The sequence below is a fragment of the Mobula birostris genome, chromosome 11, assembly GCF_030028105.1.
Source record: "Mobula birostris isolate sMobBir1 chromosome 11, sMobBir1.hap1, whole genome shotgun sequence".
Classification (NCBI taxonomy): Eukaryota; Metazoa; Chordata; class Chondrichthyes; order Myliobatiformes; family Myliobatidae; genus Mobula; species Mobula birostris.
Window position 1 is genome coordinate 93,663,183 of NC_092380.1, and position 24,794 is coordinate 93,687,976.

Sequence of the window (24,794 nt, forward strand, 5' to 3'; positions counted from 1 at the left end):
GGGAAAGGGGACAAAAAATGAGAGGACCAGGGTTGGATCAGAAAATGCAAAATGGGGGTGTCGTGGGGGGGGGGGGCATAAGAGGGATGGGTTACTTGAAATTTAAAAATCCAGTGTTCGTAACATGCAGTAAAAGACTAACCAGGCAGGACATGAGGTATCATTACTTTGTGTTCCCGGGGGGGGGGGGGGGCGGGGGGTCACGCTACCAATGGATAAGGATGAGAACAGACAGAACAGTGTGAGAATGGGAGGCTGAGTTGAAATGGCATACAATTGGGAGCTTGGGATGACGACTGTGGACAGAGGCAGGTACTCTGCAAGTTGGTCGCCTAGTCTCCATTGGCATCAGTGATGTTGAGGTGACAACCTGAGGAGCACTAAATACAGTAGAAAAGTTTGAAGGGGTGCATGAAACTTTGCCTCACCTGGAGGGGCTGTTTAGGTCTCTAGATGGTGGTGAGAAAGGAGGTTAAAGAACAAGTTTGTACCTCCTGCAGATGCAGGGGAAAATGCCAGCGATCAGGTAAGCTGGGAAGAGATGAGCGGAATAGGGAGGGAATGGTTCCTGAATAAAGTGTAAAAGATTAGGGAAAAGAAAATGTGACTTGTGGTGGCATATCTTTGCAGCTGGCAGAAATGACAAAGGATGATGTGCTGGATGCACTGACTAATAGGGTGAGAGGTGAATACGGGCTAGCTCTGTTTTGTTTGGTGGGGGGAGGTAAGAGCAGAAGTCAAAGAATTGGAAGAAATGTGAGTCAGGGCTCCATTAACCACATTAGAAGGGAAGTCACATTTCCTGAAAAAAGAGGTTATTTCAGGTGTCCTGTAATGGAAAGCCTCATCTTGAGAGGGAGAAAGGGTTGGTATCCCTATAAGAGACAGGATGCAAAAAAGTGCAGTCTAGGTATCCAGGTGGAATAATAGTAAACCTCACCAGTTAGTTTATTTCCTTATATGGTGAGAGAGAGTTCTGTTGCTCCAGATGCCAGCATCTGCAATCACTTCTGTCTATGGATACAAATATTCGTTCCGTATCATGGTCACGCGGCTATTATTTTAACGTGGACCTAAGAAGTTAGCAGTCATCAAAAATCATCCAAAGATATCACAGCCAAGCATTTTCATTGCTGGCTGATCTCTAAAGCTATGTACTGTGACATGGGATGCTTGGACTGCAGTGTGAAATCCGAAATCAAACTATTTGCAGCTCGCTAAATTGGTATTTGATGTGGTTTCATTGCTGAAATTGGTAATCAACACAGTCTGATGAACATGCCTGGACCTTCTTCAATTGTTTCAGCCACTCAAAGGTTAGATTATGAAGACACATAGTCCTCTTTTATTGTCATTTAGTAATGCCTGCATTAAGAAATGATACATTATTTCCTCCGGTGTGATAATCACAAAACACAGGACAGACCAAGGCTAAAAAAACTGACAAAACCACATAATTATACATATAGTTACAACAGTGCAACAATACCATAACTTGATGAAGAAGTCCATGAGCACAGTAAAGTCCAAAGTTTCTCAAATGTCCCACATCTCATGCAGATGGGAGAAGGAAGAAAAACTCTCCCTGCCATGCTGACCACAATCTGACTCTGAGTCACCCGAAAACTTCGAGCTCTGATCAGCTCTCCGACACCGAGTACTGAGCGCCATCTCTGTCCGAACGATTCGACCTCCTTCTTGGTCACCAAAAGCAGGCAAGGCCGGGGATTTTGAGGCCTACCCTCCAAAAGATTCCCGACCACACAGTAACGACAGCAGCAAACGGGCATTTCAGATCTCCAGATGTTCCCCTGTGCTTTCACATCCATTCTCCATCAAATCAGAATTATCCATGGCCCCTATTTAACAGATACGATATCATTTTTCACTGGAGGGCTGCGCATGCGCAGGTGCGCCACCATCTTCTCCTCTTTACTCATTTACCATTTTAAAACTATGTTAGTTTCATTCCACATTTTCAAATTTTGCGCCGTATGTTCATACAGTATTTGCAAATTTGTTATATCAATTAGTTGTGAGAGTAATACTAAAATTATGAAATTTGTTCCAGTATAAATAGGCCAGTATTGTTTAACTACACATAATTATCTCAGTGACTATTGTTTTAAACTGTTAATATAAGTTTACAATAACAAATTTATTGCTCATAATTTTTGGTAACAATTTAATTTTTGATTGAGGTTAATACTGCAGTTATTTTGTGGTCTGATAAAATATATATCTGCTTGAAAATTAAACAAAAAACAATATCCTGGCTTACTCCTTAACCAAATAAGATTCTATTAATGTTGCAGCACAAAGTACCGGGTAATGAATTGGTTCTGTTATTAGAGATGTCCATAATTCAACTTTGTCTATGCCAGAAAATATACAGAAATCACACAATACAGTAACCATAGCTCCTCAGAAATGTAATGAATAGTATCAAAATCATAACATGGAAAAGAAAGAACTATTACTAAAAGTGGGGCGAGAAAAGAAACTAATTCTGTCATTTGTAGGAATAGGCAGTCTTTGGAAAGAGAAACATCAGGGAGATCTGGTTTAAGAAGGCGCTACTGAACATGTGCGATAGCTTACTGGTAAACATTCCTAGTAAGAAGAAATTTTAGAATATTCCAGACAAGAAGAAATTTTCGAATGGAAGAAGGACATTACCGTGGCTGACAAGTGAAGTCAGAGCCAAAGTAAAATCAAAAGAGAGGGCATACAAGGACGCCAAAGCTAGTGGGAAGATAGAGGATTAGGACGTTTTTAAAAACTTGCAGAAGGAAATTAAGAAGGTCATTAGGAAGGAAAAGGTGAGTTATGAAAGAAAGTTGGTGACTAATATCAAAGAAGATACTAACAGCTTTTTTAAGCTTTTTCAAGAGAGTTGAGGGTAGATATAGGAACAATAGAAAATGACTCTGGAGATATTGCGATGAGAGACACAGGGATGGCAGAGAAACCGAATGCGTATTTTGCATCAGTCTTCACAATGGAAGACATCTGCATTATATCAGACATTCAAGAGTGTCAGGGAAGTGAAGTATATGCAGTGAAAATTATGACTGAAAAGGTGCTCAGGAAGCTTAATGGTCTGAGGGTGGACAAATCTCCTGGACCTGATGGAATGCACTCTCGGGTTCTGAAGGAAGTAGCTGGAGGCATTAACAATGATCTTTCAAGAATCGATAGATTCTGGCATTGTATGGGATGACTGGAAAATTGCAAATGTTACTCCACTATTTAAGAAGGGTGGGAGGCAGCAGAAAGGAACCTATAGACCTGTTAGCCTGACATCAGTGGTTGGGAAGTTGGTGGAATCGATTGTTAGGAATAAGATTACAGAATACCTGGAGGCATGTGACAAGATAGGCCAAAGCCAGCATGGTTTCCTGAAAGGAAGATCCTGCCTGACTAACCTACTGCAATTTTTTGAGGAAATTACAAACAGGGTAGACAAAGGAGATGTAGTAGATGTGGTGTACTTGGATTTTCAGAAGGCCTTTGGCAAGGTGCCGCACATGAGGTTGCTTACCAAGGTAAGAGTCCATAGGTGGAATTACAGGGAAGTTACTAGCACAAGTGGGGTGGAAATAAAGGGATCCTATTCTGGCTGGCTGCCGGTTACCAGTGGAGTTCCACAGGGGTTGGTGTTGGGACCGCTGCTTTTTACGATGTATGTCAATGATTTGGGCTATGGGATTAATGGATTTGTGGCTAAATTTGCCAATGATATAAAGATAGGTGGAGGAGCGAGTAGTGTTGAGGAAACAGAGAGCCTGCAGAGAGACTTAGATAGTTTAGGGGAATGGGCAAAGAAGTGGCAAGTGAAATACAATGTTGGAAAATGTATGGTCATGCACTTTGGTGAAAGAAATAAATGGGCAGACTATTAATTAGATGGGGAGAGAATTCAAAATGCAGAGAGTCAAAGGGACTTGTGAGTCCCTGTGCAGGATACCCTAAAGGTTAACCTCCAGATTGAGTCAGTAGTGAAGAAGATCAATGCAATGTTGGCATTCATTTCTAGAGGTATACAATAAAAGAGCAGGGGTGTGATGTTGAGGCTCTTTAAGGCACTCGTGAAACCACACTTGGAGTATTGTGTGCAGTTTTGGGCTCCTCATTTTAGAAAGGATATACTGACATTGGAGAGGGTTCAGAGAAAATTCATGAGAATGATTCCAGGAATGAAAGGATTACCGTATGAGGAATGTCTGGCAGCTCTTGGGCTATATTCCCTGGAGTTTAGCAGAATGATGGGGGATCTCATAGAAACATTCCAAATGTTAAAAGGCTTGAACAGATTAGATATGGCAAAGTTATTTCCCATGGTAGGGGATTCTAGGACAAGAGGGCACGACTTCAGGATTGAACGACATCCATTTAGAACAGAGATGCGGAGAAGTTACTTTAGTTAGAGGGTGATAAATCTGTGGAATTTGTTGCCATGGGCTGCTGTGAAGGCCAAGTCATTGGGTGCATTTAAGGCAGAGAAGGATAGGTTCTTGATTAGCCAGGGCATCAAAGGGTATGGGGAGAAGGCAGGGGAGTGGGGATGACTGGAAGAATTGGATCAGCCCATGATTGAATGGCCTACTTCTGCTCCTAGATCTTATGGTCTTATTTAGCCTGATGAAATCTTGAGGACCTAATCCCCACAATAGCTGAATCCCACTTCAACTTGTTGAATGTTAAGTCCCAGCCATATCTTCGATTAAACTCCCTACTTGCCTTTACCCTCTGAAAGAAGGTGATAACTTGGTAACACACATCAAATTTGCTGGTGAACGCAGCAGGCCAGGCAGCATCTCTAGGAAGAGGGACAGTCGATGTTTCAGGCTGAGACGCTTCGTCAGGACTAACTGAAGGAAGAGCTAGTAAGAGATTTGAAAGTGGGAGGGGGAGGGGAGATCCAAAATGATAGGAGAAGACAGGAGGGGGAGGGATGGAGCCAAGAGCTGTTCAGGGGATTGGCAAAAGGGATATGAGAGGATCATGGGACAGGAGGCCCAGGGAGAAGGAAAAGGGGGAGGGGGGGAAAAACCCAGAGGATGGGCAAGGGGTATAGTCAGAGGGACAGAGGGAGAAAAAGGAGAGAGAGAGAGAGAAAGAATGTGTGTATATAAATAAATAACGGATGGGGTACGAGGGGGAGGTGGGGCATTAGTGGAAGTTAGAGAAGTCAATGTTCATGCCATCAGGTTGGAGGCTACCCAGACAGAATATAAGGTGCTTTTCCTCCAACCTGAGTGTGGCTTCATCTTTACAGTAGAAGAGACCATGGATAGACATATCAGAATGGGAATGGGATGTGGAATTAAAATATGTGGCCACTGAGAGATCCTGTTTTCTCTGGTGGACAGAGCGTAGGTGTGCAGCAAAACGATCTCCCAGTCTGCGTCGGGTATCGCCAATATATAGAAGGCCACATCGGGAGCACCGGACGCAGTATATCACCCCAGCCGACTCACAGGTGAAGTGTCACCTCACCTGGAAAGACTGTCTGGGGCCCTGAATGGTGGTAAGGGAGGAAGTGTAAGGGCATGTGTAGCACTTGTTCCGCTTACAAGGATAAGTGCCAGGAGGGAGATCAGTGGGGAGGGATGGGGGGGACGAATGAACAAGGGAGTCGCGTAGGGAGCGATCCCTGCAGAAAGCAGAGAGGGCGGGGGAGGGAAATATGTGCTTAGTGGTGGGATCCCGTTGGAGGTGGCAGAAGTTACGGAGAATAATATGTTGGATCCGGAGGCTGGTGGGGTGGTAGGTGAGGACCAGGGGAACCCTATTCCTAGTGGGGTTACAGGAGGATGGAGTGAGAGCAGATGTGAGTGAAATGGAGGAGATGCATTTGAGAGCAGAGTGGATGGTGGAGGAAGGGAAGCCCCTTTCTTTAAAAAGGAGGACATCTCCCTCGTCCTGGAATGAAAAGCCTCATCCTGAGAGCCGATGCGGTGGAGACGGAGGAATTGCGAGAAGGGGATGGCATTTTTGCAAGAGACAGGGTGAGAAAAGGAATAATCCAGATAGCTGTGAGAGTCAGTAGGCTTATGGTAGACATCAGTAGATAAGCTGTCTCCAAAGATAGAGACAGGAAGATCCAGAAAAGGGAGGGAGGTGTCAGAAATGGACCAGGTAAACTTGAGGGCAGGGTGAAAGTTGGAGGCAAAGTTAATGAAGTCAACGAGCTCAGCATGTGTGCAGGAAGCAGCGCAATGCAGTCGTTGATGTAGCGAAGGAAAAGTGGGGGACAGGTACCATAATAGGTGTGGAACATAGATTGTTCCATAAAGCCAACAAAAAGACAGGCATAGCTAGGACCCATATGGGTGCCCATAGCTACATCTTTAGTTTGGAGGAAGTGGGAGGAGCCAAAGGAAAAATTATTAAGAGTAAGTAATGGTAATTTTGTTGAAGAGTGCATTTGTTACTCGTCTCATGCACAGGAAATTAGTCAGTATCATTAAGCCTGGAGCCTGATTAGCCTGGAATAACACTTAGCCATAGAAGCAGTTACATAAGGAAATGCTGTGCATGTCTTGCAGATGAACTTTGATTGTTGCTACACCAGTTCAGTGAGAGCTTCTCCTGTAAAGTGAAGTAAAGAAATCCACTAATATGCTATAAGTTTCACTGCTTTCTTTTGTACTTCAGCCTTTTCATACCAGCAGCTAAAAATTACCACTCCCTAACTTTCTGCTGCTGTTCCATTAAAAGAACTCACTTTGCCACAATAAATAACTGAAGTGTTCAACAGCTACTTCATAGGACAACTCAAAAATATTTCACCAGAGAAACTAAAACCCCTTCAAGTTTACTAACAATCTGAAACAGCAAAACAAAGTTGAAACTTTATCATCTTCTTAAACATTACTGATGAAGCCAGCTTGTCACGGTACAGGTCTAGGAATGTAGTTGCAATGCATTCCAATTTCATAAAACATACCCTCTCCAGCCAAAGGACATATACTGATATAATAGAATAATTTTAGCAGTCTGCTCAGTCAGTTAAAGTTGTTTTAATCAGGTAATGAATAAGAAACATTTGAGGATGAGCGGCTATGATTTCCAAAGAGATATTAAAATGAGGGCATGAATGAATTTGAATATTCCACTTTTTAAGTACAAGGGTGAAGTAATTAATATACATTTAATATTAAGTTTAGGAGGTACATGATCCAGGAAACTTGTTTATATTGATTCAGAATTGGCTTGCCTATTGAAGGAAGAGGACGGTTATAGATGGAGTGTGTTCTTCCTGGAGGTCAGTGACTAGTAGTGTTCTGCTGGGATTTGTTCTGGGACCACTGTTCTTTGTGATTTCTATACATGACTTGGTTGAGGAAGTGAAGGGTGGGTTAGAAAGTTTGCAGACAACACAAAAATTGGTGGAGTTGTGCAATAGTATAGAAGATTGCTGTAGGTTGCAATGGGATATTAACAGGATGCAGAGCTGGGCTGAGCAAATGGAGTTCAATCCAGAAAAGTGTGAAATGATAAACCTTGGAAGGTTGAACTTGGGGACAGAATACAAGGTTAATGGCAAGACTCTTAGCAGTATGGAGCAACAGGGAGATCTTAGGGTCCATTTCCATAGATTTCTTAAAGTAACTGGGCAAGTTGTTAGGGTAGTTGTGAAGGTTGACCTTCATTAGTCAGGGGATTGAGTTCCAGAGCTACAAGATAATGATGCAAAGTTCAAAAATTCAAAGTAAATTTATAATCAAAGTACATATATATCACCATATACAACCCTGAGATTCATTTTCTGGCAGACATACACAGTAAATCAAGCAAGCATAATAGAATCATTGAAAGACTACACCCAACAGGATGGACAAACTAATATGCAAAAGACAACAAACTGTGCAATTACAAAAGAAAAAAAAATAATAAAAAATAAATAAGCAAGCAATAAATATGAAGAACATGAGATAAAGAGTCTTTGAAAGTGAGTCCATAGGTTGTGAGAACAGTTCAGTAATGGGGCAAGTGAAGTCATCTCCACTGGTTCAAGAGCTTGATGGTTGAGGGGCAATAACTGTTCCTGAACCTGGTGGTGTGGGTCCTAAGGCTCCAGTACCTTCTTCCTGATGGTAGCAGTGAGAAGACAGCATGGCCTGGGTGGTAGGGATCCCTGATAATGGATACCACTTACCTGGTATAGCACTCTGTGTAGATACAGTGGCATGCAAAAGTTTGATGTTTAGGTCAAGGGACTGTGAGGGCCATGGCAAACTTTTGCATGCCACTGTATATTACCATGTCAAATAATTATCAATGATTATAATCCAGCTCAGAGTCTCATTAAATGATTATCACCATCAATTGCGTCTGGAATGAAGCTTAAGTTTTAGTTTTTCACCAGATGAATATTTCTAGCATTTTCTGCACCCATTTCATCTTTCTCTGTTGGAGTATTATATTGAAATTCACCATGATAAAGGCAGTTATTAATTTTATTTCAGTTCAGAGATGTTTTTCAGCTTATTAACTGTTTCATAAAATTATACATTGGAAAGAAAAATCAAGATATGAACATACTGTATGTTTGATCTCTATAAATGCATCTAAATTTATCTAGATTATCTGGATAAATTTATCTAAAATGCAACTATCTTTATTTTTCCCTTTCAGCGTTCTTTTGAAGGTCCTGACCTGGAGTTACATGCTGACTTCGGATCTCTGTGGAAGTGGGACCCGTTCCCAGGGCTTCAAGACTGGCCGTTGTTCGGCACGCCAAGGGTTTTACCTAAGAGTCCAGCTCAAATTCGGAAGCCTCAGATCTCGGGGCTCTAGAGACGGGTGGATCAAGGGTCAGTGTCACGGCAGGAGACCAGTGTGTCATTGGGGGAGTCGGGATATCTGCTGTGGTCCCAAAGACTCGGGATCTTTGCGACCTTCAGGCAGAAAGCTAGAAAAAAGCAACATAATGGACTTAACATCATAAACCAGCGAGTTGTTTGTTATGTCTTCCCGCTCGCTGGGAAAATGGAGCCACCTTTTTCTCCATTATTAGAGAGAGAGAGAATCTGCGGTATGTCGAATGCCAGGTGTAACGCAAAGTCTTTGGGGTAACTGCAAGTCTGTGTCTTTGCTATTGCTTTGCTGGTGCTTGAGTGCTTGGTGACAGTGCTGATGCTTGCTTTTTTTTTAACTGGTGGGGGGAGGGGATTGTTGCTTGTGGAAGGGAGGGGAGCTGGGGGGGATTTTGGGGTTTGTACATTTATCTGTCATTCTTTGGAGCACTTCTCAGTTTTCATGGATGTTTGCGAAGAAAAAGCATTTAGGATGTATATTGTATACATTTCTCTGACATTAATTTGGACCTTTGAACCTTTGAACCTTTAAATTGAAATCAATTATATTAATCTTTTTAAATCATGTTCCATTACTAGGTTTCCATCAGTCATTTACTAGTGCATCCAGCAGATAAAGAAGATTGGAAAGGAGCCAACATGCAACTTTTGAAAGTCTCATGCAGAGTTTGTAAATCACATGAAAAACAACAGGTGATTTAATTTGACTAAGTTGGCCTTAGGGTGTTTTTCTTTGGTTCTGATTAGATAAGAAAAAAAACACTCAAAACCTAATCACAGACACACAATGATGTATAACAAGAAATAAATTACTGCAATGAAATGAGTATTTAACGAAATTCCAGAGGACTGGAGGGTGGCTAATGTTATGGCAGGGTTTGAATGCTATCACCTCTTATAAAGTAAAATCAAGGGACATAGGTGACATCAGGCCTTCGCTCCAGATAAGCTTAATGCCTTCTATGCTCACTTTGACTATCAAAACATGGAGGATTCATCACAAACTCTCACTGCCCCAATGATTCTGTGATTTCAGTCTCTGAGGCCAACGTGTAAGCATCCTTCAGGAGGGTAGCTGGCCAAGTACTAAAGACCTGTGCTGAACAACTGGCTAGAGTGTTTAACCTTCATAAGAAGTGATAGCTATCAGCAGTCAGAGGTACCCAGTTGTTTCAAGCAGGCTTCACTAATACCAGTGCCTAAGAAGAACGTGGTAACCTGCCTCAATGACTATCGTCCAGTAGCACTTGCATCCACAGTGATGAAACGTTTTGAAAAGTTGCTGATGAAACATATTAACTCTTGCCCAAGAAGCAACCTGGATCCACTCCAATTTGCCTCCCAGTGCAACAAGTCCACAGCAGATGCCACCTCATTTGCTTTTCATTCAACTCTGGAACAACAGACAATAGACAATACATGCAGGAGTAGGCCATTCAGTCCTTCGAGCCAGCACCGCCATTCACCGTGATCATGGCTGATCATCCACAATCAGTACCCCATTCCTGCCTTCTCCCCATATCCCTTCACTCTACTATCTTTAAGAGCTCTATCTAACTCTTTCTTGAAAGCATCCAGAGAATTGGCCTCCACAGCCTTCTGAGGCAGGGCATTCCACAGAACCACAACTCTCTATGTGAAAAAGTTTTTCCACAACTCTTTTCTAAATGGTCTAACCCTTATTTTTAAACTGTGGCCTCTGGTTTTGGACTCCCCCAACATTGGGAATATGTTTCCTGCCTCTAGCGCGTCCAATCACTTAATAATTTTACATGTTTCAATCAGATCCTCTCTCATCCTTCTAAATTCCAGTGTATACAAGCCCAGTCGCTCCAATCTTTCAACATATGACAGTCCCGGCATCCTGGGAATTAATCATGTGAATCTCCGCTGCACTCCCTCAGTAGCAAGAATGTCCTTCCTCAAATTTGGAGACCAAAACTGTACACAATACTGCAGATGTGGTCTCACCAGGGCCCTGTACATAGAACATAGAACATAGAATAGTACAGCACAATACAGGCCCTTCGGACCACAATGTTGTGCCGACCCTCAAACCCTGCCTCCCATATAAACCGCCACCGTAAATTCCTCCATATACCTGTCTAGTAGTCTCTTAAACTTCACTAGTGTATCTGCCTCCACCACTGACTCAGGCAGTGCATTCCACGCACCAACCACTCTCTGAGTAAAAAACCTTCATCTAATATCCCCCTTGAACTTCCCACCCCTTACTTTAAAGCCATGTCCTCTTGTATTGAGCAGTGGTGCCCTGGGGAAGAGGCGCTGGCTATCCGCTCTATCTATTCCTCTTATTATCTTGTACACCTCCATCATGTCTCCTCTCATCCTCCTTCTCTCTAAAGAGAAAAGCCCTAGCTCCCTTAATCTCTGATCATAATGCATACTTTCTAAACCAGGCAGCATCCTGGTAAATCTCCTCGTACCCTTTCCAATGCTTCCACATCCTTCCTATAGTGAGGTGACCAGAACTGGACACAGTATTCCAAGTGTGGCCTAACCAGGGTTTTATAGAGCTGCATCATTACATCGCGACTCTTAAACGCTATCCCTCGACTTATGAAAGCTAGCACCCCCTAAGCTTTCTTAACTACCCTATCCACCTGTGAGGCAACTGTCAGGGATCTGTGGACATGTACCGCCAGATCCCTCTGCTCTTCCACACTACCAAGTATCCTGCCATTTACTTTGTACTCTGCCTTGGAGTGTGTCCTTCCAAAGTGTACCACCTCACACTTCTCCGGGTTGAACTCCATCTGCCACTTCTCAGCCCACTTCTGCATCCTATCAATGTCTCTCTGCAATCTTTGACAATCCTCTACACTATCTACAACACCACCAACCTTTATGTCGTCTGCAAACTTGCCAACCCACCCTTCTACCCCCACATTCAGGTCGTTAATAAAAATCACGAAAAGTAGAGGTCCCAGAACAGATCCTTGTGGGACACCACTAGTCACAATCCTCCAATCTGAATGTACTCCCTCCACCACCACCCTCTGCCTTCTGCAGGCAAGCCAAATCTGAATCCACCTGGCCAAACTTCCCTGGATCCTATGCCTTCTAACTTTCTGAATAAGCCCACCGTGTGGAACCTTGTCAAATGCCTTACTAGAATCCATATAGATCACATCCACTGCACTACCCTCATCTATATGCCTGGTCACCTCCTCAAAGAATTCTATCAGGCTTGTTAGACACGATCTGCCCTTCACAAAGCCATGCTGACTGTCCCTGATCAGACCATGATTCTCTAAATGCCTATAGCTCCTATCTCTAAGAATCTTTTCCAACAGCTTTCCCACCACAGACGTAAGGCTCACTGGTCTATAATTACCCGGACTATCCCTACTACCTTTTTTGAACAAGGGGACAAGACTCGCCTCCCTCCAATCCTCCGGTACCATTCCCGTGGACAACGAGGACATAAAGGTCCTAGCCAGAGGCTCAGCAATCTCTTCTCTCGCCTCGTGGAGCAGTTTGGGGAATATTCCGTCAGGCCCTGGGGATTTATCTGTCCTAATGTATTTTAACAACTCCAACACCTCCTCTCTCTTAATATCAACATGCTCCAGAACATCAACCTCACTCATATTGTCCTCACCATCATCAAGTTCCCTCTCATTGGTGAATACCGAAGAGAAGTATTCATTGAGAACCTCGCTCACTTTCACAGCCTCCAGGCACATCTTCCCACCTTTATCTCTAATCGGTCCTACCTTCACTCTTGTCATCCTTTTTTTCTTCACATAATTGAAGAATGCCTTGGGGTTTTCCTTTACCCTACTCGCCAAGGCCTTCTCATGCCCCCTTCTTGCTCTTCTCAGCCGCTTCTTAAGCTCCCTTCTTGCTTCCCTATGTTCCTCAATAGACCCATCTGATCCTTGCTTCCTCAACCTCATGTATGCTGCCTTCTTCCACCTAACTAGATTTTCCACCTCACTTGTCACCCATGGTTCCTTCACCCTACCATTCTTTATCTTCCTCACTAGGACAAATTTATCCCTAACATCCCGCAAGAGATCTCTAAACATCGACCACATGTCCATAGTACATTTCCCTGCAAAAACATCATCCCAATTCACACCCGCAAGTTCTAGCCTTATAGCCTCATAATTTGCCTTTCCCCAATTAAAAATTTTCCTGTCCTCTTTGATTCTATCCTTTTCCATGATAATGCTAAAGGGCAGGGAGCAGTGGTCACTGTCCCCCAGATGCTCACCCACTGAGAGATCTGTGACCTGACCCGGTTCATTACCTAGTACTAGATCTAGTATGGCATTCCCCCTGGTCGGCCTGTCCACATACTGTGACAGGAATCCGTCCTGGACACACTTAACAAACTCTGCCCCATCTAAACCGTTGGAACTAATCAGGTGCCAATCAATATTAGGGAAGTTAAAGTCACCCATGATAACAACCCTGTTATTTTTGCACCTTTCCAAAATCTGGCTCCCAATCTGCTCCTCTGTATCTCTGCTGCTACCAGGGGGCCTATAGAATACCCCCAATAGAGTAACTGCTCCCTTCCTGTTCCTGACTTCTACCCATATTGACTCAAAAGAGGATCCTAATACATTACCCACCCTTTCTGTAGCTGTAATAGTATCCCTGACAGTAATGCCACCCCTCCTCCCCTTTTTCCGCCCTCTCTATCCCTTTTAAAGCACTGAAATCCAGGAATATTGAGAATCCATTCCTGCCCTGGTGCCAGCCAAGTCTCTGTAATGGCCGCTACATCATAATTCCATGTATGTATCCAAGCTCTCGGTTCATCACCTTTGTTCCTGATGGTTCTTGCATTGCGGTACACACATTTCAGCCCTTCTACCTTACTGTCTTTACACCGTTTATTCTGTTTCTCTTTCCTCAAAGCCTCTCTGTATCTTAGATCTGGCTTTACTCCATGCACTTCTTTCACTGCTCTATCACTCTGGGTCCCATCCCCCTCGCAAATTAGTTTAAACCCTCTCGAACCATGCTAGCAAACCTACCTGCAAGGATATTGTTCCCCCTCGAGTTCAGGTGCAACCCATCCAATCTGTACAGGCAACACACATCAAAGTTGCTGGTGAACGCAGCAGGCCAGGCAGCATCTCTAGGAAGAGGTACAGTCGCCTGTACAGGTCCCACCTTCCCCAGAAGAGATCCCAAAGATCTAAAAATCTAAAACCCTGCTCCCTGCACCAACTCCTCAGCCATGCACTCAACTGCCATCTCCTCCAATTCTTACCATCACTGTCACATAGCACTGGCAGCAATCCTGAGAACGACACCCTTGTGGTCCTGTTCCTCAGCCTTCTGCCTAGTTCCCGAAACTCACTCTTCCTGCCTATGTCATTGGTCCCAACATGTATCACGACTTCTGGTTGCTTTTCCTCTCGCACCAGGATGTCGTGCGCCCGGTCAGAGACATCCCCGACCCTGGCACCTGGGAGGCAACAAACCATGCAGGTGTCCTTCTCACATCCACAAAATCTCCTGTCTGCTCCCCTGACTATAAAGTCTCCAATGACGACAGCTCTCCTCTTCTCCGTCCCACCCTTCTGCACCACAGGGTCAGACTCAGTGCCAGAGGCCCTGCCACCGTGGCTCACACCTGGCTGGTCGTCCCCGCCAACAGTATCCAGGACGGTAAATTTATTATTCAGGGGAATGGCTACAGGGGTGCTCTGCACTACCTGTCTGCTCACCTTCGCTTTCTCCCCTCTGACTGTCACCCAATGACCTGCTTCCGACAGCCTAGGTGTGACTACCTCCCTGTAGCTCTCATCTATGACTGCCTCATTCTCCCTTATGAGTCGAAGGTCATCCAGCTGCTGTTCCAGATTCCTTACACAGTCTTCCAGATCGCCTAGCCGCATGCACTTCTAGCAGATGTGACCCGGCAGGAGAGGGGAGTTCCCCCAAGACTGCCATATCTCACATGAGAGGCACATCACCGTCTCAGGAGACATTGTAAAAACTAACTGCGAGCTAGCTTGTCCTCCGCCTCTTCTCGTCGAAGCCTCTCGAGTCAAAGCCTCAAAGCTTCACTCTTTCACTGGCCCACTCACACACTCAACTGCAGAAGGACCTCTTTGCTCCTATACTCAACTCCCCTTGTTATGAAGGCCAACATGCCATTAGCTTTCTTCACTGCCTGTATGCTTCCTTTCAGTGACTGATGAACAAGGACACCTAGATCTTGTTGTACTTCCCCTTTTCCCAACTTGACACCATTCAGATAGTAATCTACCTTTCTGTTCTTGCCACCAAAGTTGATAACCTCACATTTATCCACATTAAACTGCATCTGCCCACTCACCCAACCTGTCCAGGTCACCCTGCATTCTCATAACATCCTCCTCACATTTCACACTGCCACCCAGCTTTGTGTAATCTGCAAATTTGCTAATGTTACTTTTAATCCCTTCACCTAAATCATTAATGTATATTGTAAATAGCTGCGGTCCCAGCACCGAGACTTGTAGTACCCCACTAGTCACTGCCTGCCATTCTGAAAAGGACCCATTAATCCCTACTCTTTGTTTCCTATCTGCCAACCAATTTTCTATCCATATCAGTACCCTACTCCCAATACCATTTGCTCCAATTTTGCCCACTAACCTCCTATGTGGGATCTTATCAAAGGCTTTCTGAAAGTCCAGATACACTACATTCACTGGTGTTCCCATGTCCATTTTCATAGTTACATTCTCAAAAAATTCCAGAAGATTAGTCAAGCATGACTTCCCCTTCGTAAATCCACGCTGACTCGGACCTATCCTTTGATTCCAGCATCTTCCCCACAACTGGTGTCAGACTAATTGCCTGTTTTCTCTCTCCCTCCTTTCTTAAAAAGAGGGATAACATTAGCTACTCTCCAATCCGCAGGAACTGATCCTGAATCTATAGAACATTGGAAAATGATTAGCAATGCGTCCACGATTTCTGGAGCCACCTCCTTAAGTACCCTGGGATACAGACCATCAGGCCCTGGGGATTTATCAGCCTTCAGTCTCATCAGTTTACCCATCTGGAACATCTGGACAGCAACGATACATATATCAAGATGATCTTTATCAACTACAGATTAGCATTCAATACCATCATGCCCTCAAAATTAATTAAGTAACCAAAAGACCTTGGCCTCAATAGCTCCCTGTGCAATTGGATTCTCGATATCCTGATATTGACTTCAGAAGGAAGAAACCAGAGGTCCATGTGCAAGTACACATCAGAGAATCAGAGGTGGAGAAGGTCAGCAACTTTAATTATCTCAGTGTTATCAGTTCAGAGGACCTGTCCTGGGCCCATCACGCAAATGCAAAGAATGCATGGCAGTGTATCTGCTTCCTTACAAGTTTGTAAAGATTCAGCATGGCATCTAAAACTTTGACAAACTTCTATAGATGTGTGGTGGAGGGTATATTGATTGGCTGCATCAAAGCCTGGTATGGAAACTCCAATGTCCTCTGACGGAAAATCCTATAAAAGAGGTGGACGCAGCTCAGTCCATCATGGGTCTCCCATCATTCAGCCGTGTTACATACAGCACAGTCGCAGAAAAACAGCATCCATCATCAGGGACGTCCAACATGCAGGTCATGCTCTCTTCTCACTGCTGCCATCAGGAAGAAGGTACAGAAGCCTCAGGACTCATACCACCAGGTTCAGGAACAGTAACTACCACTTGACCATCAGGCTCTTGAACCAAAGAGGCTATCTTCACTCAACTGCACTTGACCCATAATAGAAATGTACTCACAAGCAAAGGACTCACTTTCAAGGACCCTTCATCTGATGTTTTCCATATTTATTTATTTATTTATTTATAGAAACATAGAAGACCTACAGCACAATACAGGCCCTTCGGCCCACAATGCTATGCTGAACATGTGCTTACTTTAGAAATTACCTAGGGTTACCCATAGCCCTCAAATTTTCTAAGGTCCATGTACCTATCCAGGAGTCTCTTAAAAGACACTATCGTATCCACTTGCGTCGCTGGTGGCCCATTCCACGCACTCACCACTCCCTGCGTAAAAACTTACCCCTGACATCTCCTCTGTATCTGCTTCCAAGCACCTTAAAACTGTGCCCTCTCGTGCTAGCCATTTCAGCCCTGGGAAAAATGGCTCTGACTATCCACATGATCAATGCTTCTCATCATCTCTATCAGGTCAATTCTCATCCTCCAGAGAAAAAGCTGGGTTCACTCAACTTATTCTCATAAGGTAGGCACCCCAATCCAGGCAACATCCTTGTAAATCTCCTCTGCACCCTTTCTATAGTTTCCATATCCTTCCTGTAGTGAGGTGACCAGAACTGAGCACAGTACTTCAAGTGGAGTCTGACCAGGGTCCTATATAGCTGTAACATTACCTCTCGGCTCTTAAACTCAATCCCACAGTTGATGAAGGCCAATACACCATATGCCTTCTTAACCACAGAGTCAATCTGCGCAGCAGCTTTGAGTGTCCTATGGACTCGGATCCCAAGATCCCTCTGATCCTCCACACTGCCAAGAGTCCTACCATTAATACTATATTCTGCCATCATATTTGACCTACCAAAATGAACCAACTCACACTTATCTGGGCGGTTGAATGCCATCTGCCACTTCTCAGCCCAGTTTTGCATCCTATTGATGTCCCACTGTAACCTCTGACAGCTCTCTACACTATTCAGAACACTCCCAACCTTTGTGTCATTACCAAATTTACTAACCCAACCCTCCACTTCTTCATCCAGGCCATTTATAATAATCACGAAGAGAAACGGTCCCAGAACAGATCCCTGAGGCACACCACTGGTCACCGACCTCCATGAAAAATATGACCTGTCTACAACCACTCTTTGCCTTCTGTGGGCAAGCCAATTCTAGATCCACAAAGCAAGGTCCCCTTGGATCCCATGCCTCCTTACTTTTTCAATAAGCCTTGCATGGGGTAGCTTATCAAATGCGTTGCTAAAATCCATATACACTACATCTACTGCTCTGCCTTTATCAATGTGTTTATTCACATCCTCAAAAAATTCAATCAGGCTTGGAAGGTACAACCTGCCTTTGACAAAGCCATGTTGACTATTCCTAATCATATTATGCCTCTCCAAATGTTCATAAATCCTGTCTCTCAGTATCTTTTCCATCAACTTACCAACTACTGAAGTAAGACTCACTGGTCTATAATTTCTGAGGCTATCTCTACTCCCTTTCTTGAATAAGGAAAAACATCTGCAACCCTCCAATCCTCTGGAACCTCTCTCATCCCCATTGATGATGCAAAGATCATTGCCAGAGGCTCAGCAATCTCCTCCCTCGCATCCCACAGTAGCCTGGATTACATCTCGTCCGGTCCCGGAGACTTATCCAACTTGTTGCTTTCCGACAGCTCTAGCACATCCTCTTCCTTAATGTCTATATGCTCAAGAATTTCAATCTGCTGAAAATCATCCCTACAATCGCCAAGAGCCTTTTCCGTGGTGAATACTGAAGGAAAGTTTTAAGTACCTCTGCTATCTCCTTCAGGTCCATACACACTTTTCCACTGTCACACTTGATTGGTCCTATTCTCTCATGTCTTATCCATTTGCTCTTCACATACTTGGTCGAATGCCTTGGGCTTTTCTTTAATCTTGCTCGACAAGGCCTTCTCGTGGCCCCTTCTGGCTCTCCTAATCTCATTCTTAAGCTTCTTCCTGCTAGCCTTATAATCTTCTAGATCTCTATCATTACCTTGTTCTTTTGAACCTTTCGTAAGCTATTCTTTTCTTCATGACTGGATTTTCAACAGCCTTTGTACACCATGGTTCCTGTACCCTACCATCCTTTCCCTGTCTCATTGGAATGTACCTATGCAGAACCCCATACAAATATCCCCTGAATATTTGCCACACTTCTGCCATACATTTCCCTGAGAACATCTGTTCCCAATTTATGCTTTCAAATTCCTGCCTGATAGCTTCATATTTCCTATTACTCCAATTAAACGCTTTCCTAACGTTTGTTCCTATCCCTCTCCAATGCTGTGGTAAAGGAAATAGAATTGTGATCACTATCTCCAAAATGCTCTCCCATTGAGAGACCTGATACCTGACCAGGTTCATTTCCCAGATCAAGTGCAGCCTCTCCTCTTGTAGGTATATCTACATATTGCGTCAGGAAACCTTCCTGAACACACCTAACAAACTCTACCCCATCTAAACCCCTTGCTCTAGGGAGATTCCAGAATCTGTCTCCCTATCTGCTCCTTGATGTCCCGATTTTCTTTTTGTGGTTGCACAGCTTGTTGCACACCCAAGTTAGTGAACTCTTTCATTGATTCGATTACGGTTTTATTGAGTATGTCTGCAAGAAAATGAATCTCAGAGTTGTTCTTTGATAATAAATTGACTTTGAATTTTGTTTCATTATTAAAGAAGGTTAGCAAAGACAGGCCAGACAACTACAGGGCAGTGAATGTGACTTCATTTATATGAAAGTTACTAAAAGGAATTCTGGAGGCCAAGATCCACCATCATCTGGATAGTCAAGGTCTGATCAGGAATAGTGAGCACGGTTTTCTGTGTGGGAGGTCATGTCTGATGATTCTTTTAGACTAATAGGAGCATAATTAAGCAATTCAACGAATAAAGTCTGCTCTGCCACTTGATCATAGCTGATTTATTTTCCCTGTAATTGTTTATTTTTGTAAGTGATGTGGATATGAATGCACATGGCACAATCAGTAAGTCTGCTAATAATACTAAATCAGAGAGTCTTGTTGATGGTGAGGAAGATTACAATGAATTGCAAAGAAATTTTGATCAGTTAGGACAGGGGTTCCCAACCTTTTTTATGTCATGAACCCTTACCATTAACTGGGGGTGGGGGGGAGGGGTCCATGGACCCCAGGATAGGAACCCCTGAGTTCGGAAGAAAGAAAACATAGAACACAAAAAACCTACAGTACAATACAGTCCTTTGGCCCACAGGATTGTGCCAAACGTCCCCACATTAGAAATTACTAGGGTTACCCATAGCCCTCTATTTTTCGAAGCTCAATGTACGTACCCAAAGTCTCTTAAAAGACCCTATCGTATCCGCCTCCACCATCGTTGCCGACAGCCCCTTCCACACACTCACCACTCTCTGAGTAAAAAACTTACCCCTGACATCTCCTCTGTACCTACTCTCCAGCATCCTAAGCCTCTGACTATCCACACAATCAATGCCTCTCATCATCTTATACACCTCTATCAGGTCACCTCCCATCCTCCGTCCCACCAAGGAGAAAAGGCCAAGTTCACTCAACCTATTCTCATAAGGCATGCTCCCCAATCCAGGCAACATCCTTGTAAATCTCCTCTGCACCCTTTCTATGGTTTCTACATCCTTCCTGAAGTGAGGGGACCAGAACTGAGCACAGTACTCCAAGTGGGTCTGACCAGGGTCCTAAATAGCTGCAACATTACCTCTCGGCTCCTAAATTCAATTCCACGTTTGATGAAGGCCAATGCACCGTATGCCTTCTTAACCACAGAGTCAACCTGCGCAGCTGCTTTGAGTGTACAATGGACTCGGACCCCAAGATCCCTCTGATCCTGCACACTGCCAAGAGTCTTACCATTAATACTATATTCTGCCATCATATTTGACCTACCAAAATGAACCACCTCACACTTATCTGGGTTGAACTCCATTTGCCACTTCTCAGCCTAGTTTTGCATCCTATCAATGTCCCACTGTAACCTCTGACAGCCCTCCACACTATCTACAACACCCACAACCTTTGTGTCATCAGCAAACTTACTAACCCATCCCTCCACTTCCTTATCCAGGTCATTTATAAAAATCACAAACAGTAAGGGTCTTAGAACAGATCCCTGGGGCACACTACTGGTCACCGAACTCCATGCAGAACAGGACCTGTCTACAACCACTCTTTGCCTTCTGTGGGCAAGCCAGTTCTGGATCTACAAAGCAAGGTCCCCTTGGATCCCATGCCTCCTTACTTTCTAAATAAGCCTAGTATAGGGTACCTTATCAAATGCTTTGATGAAATCCATATACACTACATCTACTGCTCTTCCTTCATAAACGTCTTTAGTCACATCCTCTAACAATTCAATCAGGCTTGTAATGCACGACCTGCCCTTGACAAAGCCATGCTGACTATTCCTAATCATATTATACCTCTCCAAATATTCATAAATCCTGCCTCTCAGGATTTTCCCATCAACTTACCAACTACTGAAGTAAGACTCACTGGTCTACAATTTCCTGGGCTATCTCTACTCCATTTCTGTCATGGTCCAGTCCGTAAAATCCACATTCCGGTTCATGGTCCGGTCCATATTCCTTATTCCAGGTTTTCCGGTTTTCCCTTGCTCTGTTGGGTGCTCTAATTGAGGCACCTGATTTTGGGCTGGCTACATAAATAGCTCTTTGGTTGAGCTTCAGTTGCTGGACTGCTCCCTTCTCTTCACTTTCTGTCTGAAGCCTTGCCCTGCAACCAGTGTCTGAAGCTTTTTATGTTGTACATCAATGATTTGGATTACGGAATAGATGGCTTTGTGGCTAAGTTTGCTAATGATATGAAGATAGGTGGAGGGGCCAGTAGTGCTGAGGAAACAGAGAGTCTGCAAAGAGACTTGGATAGATTGGAAGAGTGGGCAAAGAAGTGGCAAATGAAATACAATGTTGGAAAGTGTATGGTTATGCACTTTGGCAGAAGCAATAAACAGGGAGAGAATTCAAAGTTCTGAGAAGCAACGGGACTTGGGAGTCCTCGTACAGGATACCCTTAAGGTTAACCTCCAGGCTGAGTCGATGGTGAAGAAGGTGAATGCAATGTTGGCATTCATTTCTAGAGGAATAGAGTACAGGAGCAGAGATGTGATGTTGAGGCTCTATAAGGCACTGGTGAGACCTCACTTGGAGTACTGTGGGCAGTTTTGGTCTCCTTATTTAAGAAAGGATGTACTGATGTTGTAGAGGGTACAGAGAAGATTCACTAGAATGATTCTGGGAATGAGAGGGTTAACATATGAGGAACGTTTGTCTGCTCTTGGACTGTATTCCTTGGAGTTTAGAAGAATGAGGAGAGACCTCATAGAAACATTTTGAGTGTTGAAAGGCATGGACAGAGTGGATGTGGCAAAGTTGTTTCCCATGATGGGGGAGTCTAGTACGAGAGGGCATGACCTAAGGATTGAAGGGCACCCATTCAGAACAGAAATGCAAAGAAATTTTTTTAGCCAGAGGGTGGTGAATCTATGGAATTTGTTGCCACAGGCAGCAGTGGAGGCCAAGTCATTGGGTGTATTTAAGGCAGAGATTGATAGGTATCTGAGTAGCCAGGGCATCAAAGGTTATGGTGAGAAGGTGGGGGAGTGGGACTAAATGGGAAAATGGATCAGCTCATGATAAAATGGCAGAGCAGACTTGATGGGCCGAATGGCTGACTTCTGCTCCTTTGTCTTATGGTCTTGTCTTATGAAGCCTTGTCTTGCCTGCAACCTTTGCCTGCACTGCAGTCAAGTTCAACTGTTGGAGTAAGACTGGAGCCTTGTTATGTCTAAATGAGGAACTGTCTATTGTTGTTGGGAACTGTCTCTGTGTCCACACCTTTGCTAGGTAGGTCTGGCTGTTTGCCACTACCTTGTGTTGAGAACTGTCTCTGTGTCCACGCCTTTGGTAGGTAGGTCTGGCTGTTTGCCACTACCTTGTGTTGGGAACTGTCTCTGTGTTTTGTGTATGAGTCCTGGCCCTATGTCCTGTTCCCAAGGAGGGGTCCTGGCTCTGTGTTCCATGTTCCTGTCCTCCCTCGACCAAGGCCCTGTGTTCCTGTCCTCCCTCGACCAAGTCAAGCCTTCATATTCTTATCCTGTCCATGTGCCATGTCCTGTGCAGGAGTGCCACTTCTTGTCCTTGCCTGGATCCAGAGTCTGAGCCTGAGTCAAGACCCAGGTTCTGGGTCCCTGACAAGTCTCTGGCTTGGAGTCCTTGTCCAGGTTCCAAGTTCCTAGTTCCTCATCCAGGTCCTGCTTTCCTAGTCTAGTCCTAGCCCAGGCCCTGTATCCTAGCCTCGTCCAGGGCCTGTTTCTTGTCCAGCATTGTTTCTTCCCCACTTCCCTTGCTTGCTTGACACACCTAGTCCTGTTCCTAGTACTTCAGTGTCTGTGTCTTGTATTTGGGTCTGCCACCAGCGCCACCCTTATGACACTTTCTTGAATAAAGGAACAACATCCGCAACCCTCCAATCCTGCAGAACCTCTCCCGTCCCTATTGATGAATCAAAGATCATCGCCAGAGGCTCAGCAATCTCCTCCCTCACTTCCCACAGTAGCCTGGGGTACATCTCATCCGGTCCCGGCGACTTATCCAACGTGATGCTTTCTAAAAGCTCCAGCACATCCTCTTTCTTAATATCTACATGATCAAGCTTTTCAATCTAATGCAAATCATCACTATAATCACCAAGATCCTTTTCCATAGTGAATACTGAAGTAAAGTATTCATTAAGTACCTCTGCCTTTTCCTCTGGTTCCATACACACTTTACCACAGTCACACTTGATAGGTCCTATTCTTTCATGTCTTATCCTCTTCACATACTTGTAGAATTGCCTTGGGGTTTTCCTTAACCCTGCCCGCCAAGGCCTTCTCATAGCCCCTTCTGGCTCTCCTAATTTCCTTCTTAAGCTACTTCCTAGTAGCCTTATAATCTTCTAGATCTCTAACATTACCTAGCTCTTTGAACCTTCTGTAAGTTTTTCTTTTCTTCTTAACTAAATTAATTCCAGCCTTTGCACACCATGGTTCCTGTACCCTACCATAACTTCCCTGTCTCATTGGAACGCACCTATACAGAACTCTGTACAAACATCCACTGAACAATTGCCACATATCTTCCGTACTTTTCCCTGAGAACATCTGTTTCCAATTTCTTGCCTGATAGCCTCATAATTCCCCTTACTCCAATTAAACACTTTTCTAACTTGTCTGTTCCTATCTCTCTCCAATTCTATTGTAAAGAACTGTGACAGAATTACTTTATACTTTATTGTCACCAAACAATTGATACTAGAACGTACAATCATCACAGCGATATTTGTTCCTGTGCTTCGCGCTCCCTGGAGTATAAATCTTTAGTAAATATTAAAAATTTAAATTATAAATCATAAATAGAAAAATGGAAAGTAAGGTAATGCAAAAAAAACCGAGAGGCAGGTCTGGATATTTGGAGGGTACGGCCCAGATCCGGGTCAGGATCTGTTCAGCAGTCATATCACAGTTGGAAAGAAGCTGTTCCCAAATCTGGCCGTACGAGGCTTCAAGCTCCTGAGCCTTCTCCCGGAGGGAAGGGGGACGAAAACTGTGTTGCTGGGTGGATCGTGTCCTTGATTATTCTGGCAGCACTGCTCCGACAGCGTGCGGTGTAAAGTGAGTCCAAGGATGGAAGATTGGTTTGTGTGATGTGCTGGGCTGTGTTCACAATCTTCTACAGCTTCTTTCGGTCTTGGACAGGACAACTTCCTTACCAGGTTGTGATGCACCCTAGAAGAATGCTTTCTACAGTGCACCTTTAAAAATTATTGAGGGTTATTATGATCACTATCTCCAAAATGCTCTCCCACTGAGATCTGACACCTGACCAGGTTCATTTCCCAATACCAAATCAAGTATAGTCTCTCCTCTTGTAGGCTTATCTACATAAACACAAAATAATCTGCAGATGCTGTGATCAAAGCAACACTTTCAGTACACTGGATGAACTCAGCAGGTCGGGCAGCATCAGTTAGAAACGATGAGTCGACGTTTTGGGCCGGAACCCTTTGTCAGGACTGAAGAATGAAAGATGGGGAAGGATTTGAAGAATGCTTGTAGCTTCAGTTGAAAGACCAGTAATTTGAAAGACAAAGGGGTGGGGGAGGGGAAGCATTGACGTCATAGCCCTTGAAAACAATGGGTAGCAGA

The 24,794-nt window shown here is 44.1% G+C and overlaps 1 long non-coding RNA gene across 1 annotated transcript in view; it reads right to left on the reverse strand.

Annotated features, from left to right (window-relative positions):
• Window positions 1-1,783: 1,783 nt before the first annotated feature.
• LOC140205554 (uncharacterized) overlaps window positions 1,784-24,794 on the reverse strand; it is a 103,786-nt gene continuing 80,775 nt past the window's right edge. The window contains exon 3 of the long non-coding RNA XR_011887874.1: window positions 1,784-1,859. This is a non-coding gene — a long non-coding RNA (uncharacterized lncRNA). The remainder of the gene's footprint in view (window positions 1,860-24,794) is intronic.